This window comes from Euphorbia lathyris, chromosome 4 (assembly GCF_963576675.1).
Source record: "Euphorbia lathyris chromosome 4, ddEupLath1.1, whole genome shotgun sequence".
NCBI classification, from domain to species: Eukaryota; Viridiplantae; Streptophyta; class Magnoliopsida; order Malpighiales; family Euphorbiaceae; genus Euphorbia; species Euphorbia lathyris.
This window is the reverse complement of record NC_088913.1, coordinates 16,126,862-16,135,569: the sequence shown is the minus strand read 5'-3', so window position 1 is coordinate 16,135,569 and position 8,708 is coordinate 16,126,862.

The window sequence follows — 8,708 nt, the reverse complement described above, 5'->3', positions numbered from 1 at the left end:
TAACGTGAAAACGTTACAAAACATGAGAATATGAAAAAAACCCCGCAAAAAACATGAAAAGGTCAATAAATGTGAAAAACACAAAAACGCAAAAAAAAAAAACAAAAAAAAACAAACACTTGAAAAAGCACAAAACATGAACAATGCGAAAAAGTGACAAGCAAGAAATATACAAAAACGTAAAAAATACAAACAAAACACGAAAACGTAAAAAACATAAAAACACAAAAAAACGTGCATAACACGAAAAAGTAACAAAGTGTGAAATATAAAAAAGCGAAAAAAAGAAAACGTGAAAAAAGGAAAAACCGAAAAACTAAACTTGAAAACATGAAAAAATGAAGAAAAAATGAAAAAAAACACAATAACGTTAATAACACGAGAAAACGTACAAAAAATGCCAAAAATGTGAAAAAATGTTTTTCATGTTTTTAACATTAATAGATTTGAGGGTAATGTTGTCTTTTGAATGAAAAATTATATATTATATTCTATCTTATTCCACCAATCAAACATATGAATAGTTATTCCCAAGGAATATCTATTCCATTCTTTGCAATTCTATTCCATTCCATTCCGCGAACCAAACAGCACCTTACAGTTTATGTGTGTTTTTTATGCTTAATTTGTGTTTTAATACATGTGATTTTTTTTTGTGTTTTATATATACAATTGAAAATAAAAAAAAATACAAAAAATCTATATTTAGTGGTTGGAAAATATTTTACAGTGTTGTTGCCAAACACAAAAAAATATTTTATTTTCTTGTACAATATTTTCCCTGCATAAAATTTTCCAGAATACAATATTTTCCTCCAAACAAACAAGGCCTTATTTTTATAAATTTTAGGATCAAATACATGAATATCATAATTAACTACAAAATTACAACTAAATCATATCACCAAACTTAATTCTTAATATGTCATTATTCTCTATATATTATGATTTTACACTATAATTTAAAAAATTTAGACTCCAATTCATAAATCATAAACCTTAGAAAATATATTCTAGACTTCTAATTTATAAATTTTAATCCTTAATTTTCCCTAAATTTTATAAGTTAAGTAACATATGGGTCAACGTATTTGGGTTGGGTCAAATTTATCTCTTAACCAAGCCCAGAACAGTTGACAGAGTCTAGAGGGTTTAGTGGTAGATTTGTTCATGAACTATCATATTGCTTGGCTTCTCGATTTAGATAAGAGAAAGAGAAATTTCAATTATAAAACTTAGCACAAAAACCTTCTAATTTTGGTATTTCCTTGCTACTAATTTAGACATTATTAAAATGAGCTATGATTTCAGCTCATGTGCTCTTCTCTTTATTGCAAAATACTTTGCCACATCATCATATCATATGATGATGCTTCAATATTCTTTTTTGGGTATCATGTATATTTCGATCATTTTGCACTATTTATAATCTCTGGTTAATCATGCCCTATCTAATTTCATGCTTTATTGAAAGAAAAATCATATATTAGCTTCTACTTTTTATTTTACATAATGATCTAAATTTTCAAGAGTTATCATACAATATTCTCAGTCTAATATAGACTAGATCAATATAAAATTGTCATTTATATATTGTTGAAGATTTTCTTTTTTCAACGCTTATATATGCAGAGCTTTCTGTACTTATCTAGATTATTCAATTGACTTCCTGAATTTTGAACATGGTTCATTAGCCTTCTGAACTTATATAAAAGATTTCAACAAGTTAAAACGGTATCATTTTAAGCAAGTTGGGGGACTAATAAATTATTATAACCACTTCATAGGGCAATAAGTTACTTTAAACAAGTTCAAAGAGTAATAGATTGTTGTAAGCATGTTTCATGACGCTAATGAAGCGTCTCTAAAATCCGCGAGGTCAATTTAATTAAAAAAAATATTATTTATTTTATATGTATCTAAAACTTCAGGTTTTATAGTTTTTTTTTAACCCAAAAAATGCACTTCATAAATAAGTGGGATTTACATCCTCAAAAATAGCGTTAGATAGCCAATCTGTCACAACAAAAGATAAAAAAATCGATAGCATTAGAATAGGCCTGCCTAGCTACCAAGTGAGCAGCCCTATTCGCTAACCGACTAACAAACGATACTGAGAAAGTAGGATTAGACTCAAAGATAACTCGACAATCATGGATGAGCGTTCCAAATTCTGAGATATCCTTTTTGTTGGAAAGAATTGCATCAATAACAAGTTTGGCATCTGATTCAAATTCGACATGTGTATAACGCATAGAAGCAAGCCAGATCATGCTCGTGCGTAAAGCTAATGCCTCGACCACCTTAGGTTCTCTAATACTAGCAATGCGGCTGCTACTACAGAACAGAAAGGTACCTATGTCATCTTTGATCACTGCTCCCATCCCGCAACAACCAGCTTCCTTGAAAATAGCACCATCGACATTACACTTCACTGACCCCATTTCCGGCGGCTTCCATTTTAACTTTTCTCGAGCCTGAAAAAGATCTTTATTTGCTCGGTTTTGTTCAGATCCAGATGGCCTTGTGTCTACAGCTGCTGCTGCGGAAAACGGACCAGGCGACGCTGCTTCAATCGGAGGTTCATGCAATGCGGTTGCCATGGGCGGGACAGATGGTGCGCTGGTTCCAGGATTTCCCCTTGGCTTATTCTTTGAATTCTGCTGATAAGCCCGCCAGTCCCTCAGTTCATCAATGCTATGTCGCCAACTAATATCCACCGGCTACCATATCAAGTGCCAAAGGACTCTGTTTCGGTGATCCCAGATGGTCTTTAAAACACAGCAGAGTCTGTCAATGAGCTCCATATTCGGATCGCAAATTGCCTGCAATAACCAATCTGCAAAATTCATCCCGTTAGTTTGTGGGATTGGGAGGCCAGCTATTCGCCATAGATCACCTGCAAAACAACAATCGATAAATAAATGGTTATTTGTTTCATCCTGATCCACACATACATAGCATTCAATTGTGATTGGCACACGTCGCTGGGCTAGTCTAGCCCGAGTGGGTAGGCTGTCCGAGCAAATTCGCCATATAAATAGCTTCAGTTTAGGTGGCAAATTCAGACTCCAAATCCTCCTCCAACCCACGTTCACTATCCTCTCCTCCTCCACCTCCACCCCAACAATGTAACCCGAATGCACATTGTAAAAACCGTTTTTTGACCATTTCCAGACTCTTCTATCCTCACTGACAGTGAAGGGCAATATAATATCACAAATAACATTCACTTCAACTTCACTAAAGCACCCCTTCAATTTATCCACATCTCATCCCCTCCTATTTTTAAGTAACAAATCAGCAACTCTTAGATCTTGCATCCTAGGGACCATAAAGGAATTTATGCAAAAGTCGCTCAGTTTTAGTACTCATGCATCCCTCCAAACTCTAATTGAACTACCATCTCCCACCTTCCACATTACCACTTTCTAAGTATGAAACTGTTGGAGTTGTCAGGTTTTATAGTTTGAAATAATAGTTTTGTACTTTTTATATATAATTATACTAGACATAAAAAAATTGTGAAAAATTAAAAATATAATTTTATATATAAATAAATAAAATAATAATTTTTTAGTGAAGTTTTATACTCGCATAATACATACTATTATAATTATCTAGAATATAATATGTAGAGTTGAAAATATTAATGAATTAATCAATCTTTATGCCATTTGTTAAAAACTTAAAAAGGATTGATAAAAAAAAAAAAACTTAAAAAGGAGAATTGTTCCAACAGTTTCATGAGATGTTTTATTATGTTCAAACACACTTTTAAATCTTAAGCTTTTGGCCATACTTTTATTGTTTTATTATTTATACTATATATAATAGCGGAAGCAGAGAGAATTTGCAATAAGTGTTTTAAATGTTTTTTTTTTGCTTAGTTGACACTATATGAGCAAAAAGAATAAATGAGTTTTAATTATCTCATATTATTTATTGTTAATTAATAGCCCATTAATTAAAGTAATAAAAGAAAGTAAGAGTTACAGGAAGATGAAAAACAAATAAAGGAAATCTAAAAGTCACAAATAAACCTATATATAAAGCAAGATATATACTATTCCATCATTATATTCATTGGCCAGCGAAAATCCAAGACCTCTTTGACCTTTAATTATGATTATGTATTAGTTTTGTTCTTAATTTTATAATTTTGTTCTTACTTCAAACATATAGTCTTATAATTTTGTTCTTATTTCAATAAGAGATTTCGATTTATTTAAGAGCGATTTCCATTGATAAACTGTATTAATAGCATTTTTTCAAGAATTAGGAGAATTTAGATTTTGATATCTCCAATTGAAGAAATCCGATGCAAATAGTAGAGACATAAATAACTGAAATCGGGAAAAGCAGATGTGTCAAAAATTACAGGCAATCGTTATGTTTCTGAAGGTAATTATTCGATTTTTTTCATATGTAGTAGTTATTTTGTTCTCAATTGTGTTGTTCCAAACCTCTAGCTGCCTTATCTATGGTTTTTTCATAATTTTAAATGTTCATATAGAACAAATATTCATGTAACAGCTCTAGAGGTAAATACCAACGAGAAGGAAAATGAATACGAAGTGATCTTGGGAGAGCTGAAGGATAGAGATATGTCGGTGAATAACAAAGAAAATCGCAGAAGCGGTACTGAAGATAATAGGCAATTTAAGTCAAAAGGTAATGGCCATTTGGTAGAGAATGAAGGTTCTAACCTGCTAAGACAGCTGAAGAATAATATCGCCCGGGTAGCCAAAACTGGGCCTATTTCAGGGGTTGTCATCCGTAATCGTTTTGATATCCTCAAGCAATGAACCGAGCAACCGGAGCGCTGAAATTGAAGGCAGTGAAGAAATCAGTAATCGTGCCAAAAGAAGTCATGTCGATCGAATTCAGGGACATGCATATGCTGGTGTAGGGAAAACAAGAACTTGTTTGGTTTTTGGTGCTTCAATAGCCAACAAATCTGTAGCGAATTTTAATTTTGCAGGTCCGAGTGGCAGCTTAAGAAACTATGGCAAAAGTCTTTTTGAGAATAGACGAAAGCCTGGTAATGGGAATTCCCCTAGTTCAGTTGGAGTGGTTCCATCCCCACCGTGATTGCTGGTTGGGTTCGGTTCTCAATCTTCTCCATACGGTTTATATCATGGAATTGTTTTGGTGCTGGAGGCACTGAGTTTTTTTAGAGCATGTCATCATTTAGTCCTGAAAAAGGATCTTGATATGCTAGTTTTACTCGAGACGAGATTACCTGGCACACGTACCTCTGACATGTGTAAGAAAATTTATTTTTCTGATGTTGAAGTTGTCGAGATAGAAGACTTTAGTGGAGGAATATGGGTTTTCTGGCAGCGTGATAAAATTGATTTCACAATAACGCAAAAGGCAAGTCAGTTCCTTTATGGAGAAATTATGATAAAGGTAGGGAAACAAGGCGGTGCTAGATTCACTACATCATTCTCTTATGTTCGGCCTTATATGAGTTTCAAGAGGCAGTTTATGGAAGATGTTCTTAACATGAAAGGTACTGTTCCCCTCCCCTGGCTACTAATTGGGGATTTCTACAGTATTAAATCGGCTGATGAGAAGCAAGGAGGTTCCTACATAACTCTGAACTATTGTTCAACCTTTGCGGACTGGATAAATAAGATGGATTTGCTTGATTTGGGTTTTCAGGGACCGTGCTTCACTTGGTACCGGGGCTCTTCTCTAAGAACCCGAGTGGCGTGTCGACTTGGCAGAAGTCTTTGTTTGATGACCTGGAGAATGGCTTGTTGAAACACCTTTCCACATGATTTTGATTTGACAAAAATCATTTAAGTTAATCCCATAATTAAGACAATTAAATTTAAGTGCTTTGATTTAATTGTACTAATGTGTTTGTTCAATGTTGAGTATACTTATAAATGAAAATAGAAATAAAAAGTAAGACAGAATGAAGTCAGCATGAGCCACAGAAGCTGAGTAGAACACAACTCAGCATCATAGAAGAAAAGTCTTCTTCGAACAAACGATTGAAGACGAAGCTGACCGAAGATGCTGAGTAGAAAGTAACTCAGCCTTGTCAAAGATAAAGATCGAATGCAACGTCAATTAAGTCAAGATGAGTGTTCGACAGGACAACACCAATGATCCGTTAACTAGAAGACAAAGGCCGACAAAGGTCTGCACCAATTCAGAAGCCTCGGAATTGCGCCAAGAGACATTTTCAAGACGCATGGATCAACTGGCGTGTTGCAAGAAGACAAACCTGGCGCTAGAAGACAAAACCTGGCGCAAGAAGATGAAACTGGCAAGCCTGGCGACTGCTAATTTCAGACGACAGGATTGGCCTGCAAATTTGTATGCTGACCAATTAATGACGCAAGAAGACCGTTTGAAATCAACGGATATGTCCGAATTCAAATGATTGAAGCATCAGATTTTACTATAAAAGGACAAGTTCATCACTTGGATCCTTTGCCGATTTACAAAAAGAAAAAGCAAGTACAGACATAAAAGAAAATCACCACAAGAGTGAAAATCCAAAAGAGAAGCTGTCTGATTAGAAAAAGCAATTTCTTACACCCAAATCCAATCTCTGTGTAAAAGTCTAGAGTGAATTTGTATTCATCTAAAGTGTTCTTCATCTAGTAAGAACAAATTTGTATCAATTGTAAAGATTGAGAGAGTGGTGCTGAGTACTCGGTCTTAGTACTCAGTGGTAGAGAAAATCTGAGTGTTCGGTTATAGCGCTCAGTAGGATTGAGTAGACGAATAGAGGACGGTACTCTTGCATACTCAATTGCTTTGTAACCGGTTTGTGCTCTACCTTTAAAGAGCTCAGTAGTGGATTGAAAAAGCCTGGAAGGATTCTGGGGACTGGACGTAGGCGGTGAGGCCGAACCAGGATAAGACTGCTGAGTAATCTCTAACCCTTCTCTTGATATATATATATGTATGTGTTGCTTGCTTAAATTACTCAGTATATAATTTGTATAAACCGACACTGAGTAACCAGAGTGCTAAGTTGGAAGCTGACCTTAAGTGTTATTTCCCAACTCATAAGCGAAACAGTTCTAGTCAGCCTCTGACTAAAGCTGTCTTGCATCGCGCTCAACCTTGCTGACCAAAACTGAGTAAAGATATTTAAAGAATTAATTTAAGTCAGCCTAGTTAAGCGAAAAAGTTACATTAGTTCCTAACCCCCCTGGAAATAATCCTACTACATTACACGGGACCAACAAGTGGTATCAGAGCTCAGTATCTCACTACTCAAAGATAAAACTATCTTGAGCTGATCCCTGTAAATGGCTGAGAACAGCACTCGTTTCCTTCCAGGAAATCAAACAACACAGATACTCCCTGAGGGATTATCTGTTAGTCGGCCTCCCTTGTTCTTCGGGTCAAATTATACATTTTGGAAGAACAGGATGAAAAAATTTATTCAGGCAACAAACATGAGTGCATGGCTTGCGATAGTCCAAGGCCCGTTTGTTCCTTACAAAATGGTAAACAACGAGAAAGTTGTTAAAAGTGAAACTGAGTGGTCAGAAGATGACCTTAAGAAATTACAGAATAATGCTTCGGCTATCAATATGCTTCACTGTGCTTTAGATACTGTAGAGTACAACAAAATTTTAGGTTGTGAGTCAGCACAGGAAATATGGAAAAAGCTAGAAGTGACCTATGAAGGTACTAGAAAGGTCAAGGAGTCCAAGGTGAATCAACACATGAGACTGTACGAGCTGTTTGAAATGAACGAAAATGAAGACATCTCTGAGATGAACTCAAGATTTACCAATATCATAAATGAGCTTAAGAGACTCGACAAGAACTTCACAGAAGAAGAGCAGGTGAAGAAAATCTTGAGGAGTCTCCCCAAGAGCTGGCAAGCTAAGAAGACAGCTATGAAAGAAGCTCAGGACCTGACCACATACAAATACGATGAGCTCATAAGATCTCTACTGACCCACGAGATCTCCATGAAGAACTTTGAAGCTAAGGAAAAGTCAGAGGACAAGAAGCAAAAATCTCTTGTCATGAAAGCTGATTCAACAGAAGCTGACTCATCAGATGATGAGGAGATGGTCATGTTCACAAGAAAGATGAAGAAGTTGTTCAGAAAGAATGACAAGAACAGCAAAAGGCCATTCAGAAGAAGCGATAAATACAAAGCTGAGTCCAGCGACAGCAGATATAATAAGGACAGCTCGAAGACTGTCACTTACTTTGAATGCCATCAAACCGGGCACATTAAATCAAATTGTCCCACACTGAAGAAAGAAAAGAAAGGTAGCAGAAAAGCTATGGTGGCAACATGGAGCGATAGTGATGAGTCAACCTCATCAGAAGCTGATGCCACGAAGTCAGCAAACATATGTTTCATGGCTGACGAATCTGCTGACCACTGCCGGTCTGAGCAAGTTGACCTCTCGGATGGATCTGACCAAGAGGAACACCCCAATAAGGTAACATCTCTTCTTCTGCTCAGAAATGAAATGATTAATGCACTGAGTGATCTCTATACACTGACCAAAAAGTGTAATAAGAAAATAAGAGCACTCAGCAGGCGATGTGATCAGATTGAAGAGGTCAAACTGAGTGACCTCCGACATCTGCTTCAAGACAACACCAGGCAAGATGAAAATCGAAAAATCATGCATCGGTTTGTCTCGGAAGTCCAATCAGACTCTAAGAAGCTGAGAAAGGACATCACATCTATACAAATGCCG